Genomic DNA, 1,618 nt, shown 5'->3' with positions numbered 1-1,618 from the left:
AACAGCGTCAGTGGAAGATGGGGTAAAGGCCTGACTTCAGGGAGCTGCAAGTGAATGGGAGGTGAAGGCTTAGAAATGCCAAGTGTCATGTATGCTTTAAAAGAACTTGGCTGTGATGGGAGGGGAAGATTTGGATTTCCTTCATTGGTGGACCAGGTTCCCTGAGCAAACCTTCTGTTGAAGAAATAATTCAAAATGCTCAGTAAACCATCAAGAAAATAAAGAATACCCAAGTCAAAAACTAAGGACAAAGAGAGGCAAGCAAAGCACCAAAGCTGGCTTTCACCTTGCAAGCATTTGCATACCAGGTTAAGTTGAACTTAGGTTTTTGAAGGTGAGCAGGAGATCAGGGATAGGAGACAAAGCCTAGGACTGCCCAAAACAGGGATCTAATAAGGCCTCTCTGCAAAAAAGCCGTGACTTACAAGGGTAATAATACATGGTTGAAGGATGAACTAGAAATAACTGACTCCTCCAGGAGACTGCAAGGAAAAGTACCTGACTTGAACCTTGGCTCTGAGTGAGAATGGGGTCAAATCTTCCCTGAGAATTTGTAACCACAAGCTTGGCCTGCGTGATTTAATTACATGCCAAATTCACCCGATCTGGATGGTCTGAAAAGCTACATGCCATTTAGATTCAAGGGTTTCTGGGCTGGTAGTACCCCCTAGCAGTACCTGGAAGAAGAGCAGATCATTTCTAGAGGAAGCCTGCTTCAACTCAGGCTATAAGGAATCCTTACAGACAAAATTCCAAGAAATAGAACATATATAGTGTTTGCTTTGGCAGCACATGCACTATGATTGGAGTGATGCAGAGAAGATTAGCATGGTCCCTGTACATTTCATACTACAAATATATTTTGTAGATATTAAAAATTATATATGTTCTATGTATTTAAACATATGGAGAGAATGTATGTGGTCAAAAATCCAAAAACATGGCTGAGAGAAAAATAACAGTCCAATTAGCATTGTATACAGTCATTGCTCCTTATCCATGGTTCCAATTTCCCCAGAGGATGCGTGAAACCATAGGTAGTACAGAACCCTATAAATGCTGTTTTTTCCTCTATGTATATGCCTATGATAAAATTCAATTTGTAAGTTAGGTATAGGAAGAGATTAACAACAGTAACTAATAATAAAATAGAGCAATTAAAGCAATATGCTATAATAAAAGTTAGGTGAGGGTGGTCTCTTTCTCTCCCAAAATATCTTACTGTATGGCACTCACCCTTCTTCTTGTGATGAATTGAAAATGCCTGCATGATGTGGTGATGTGAAGTGAATGATGTAAACACTGTGACGTAGCATCAGTCTGCTACTGACCTTTTGACAATATGTCAGGAGGAAGGGTCATCTGCTTCCAGACCACAGGTAACCAAGGATAACTGAAACCAAGGAAAGTGAAACTGCAGAAAAGGGGGCTACTGTATTCATAGGAAATGTTCCTTAAAATATAAGGGCTAAATTAAAAAATGCATAATCTATGTATGAATTCATGCATTCTTTATTAATTGTCAGCTTTTCACTAATAGAAGAGAAATAGACTATATAACTTCCAGGTGAAGAGAGGGAAGGAAATAGAATGAGAAAAATAATCCAAAAGGAGGCAA

At 39.1% G+C, this 1,618-nt stretch overlaps 1 pseudogene; it reads left to right on the top strand.

The window, feature by feature from the left end:
- Positions 1 to 773: 773 nt before the first annotated feature.
- Positions 774 to 874, top strand: LOC118927316 (U6 spliceosomal RNA; annotated as a pseudogene).
- Positions 875 to 1,618: the final 744 nt, after the last annotated feature.

Source organism: Manis pentadactyla, chromosome 10 (assembly GCF_030020395.1).
Source record: "Manis pentadactyla isolate mManPen7 chromosome 10, mManPen7.hap1, whole genome shotgun sequence".
Taxonomy (NCBI): Eukaryota; Metazoa; Chordata; class Mammalia; order Pholidota; family Manidae; genus Manis; species Manis pentadactyla.
Note: the sequence above shows the minus strand (reverse complement) of the source record. Positions and strands in the feature narration are given on the sequence as shown.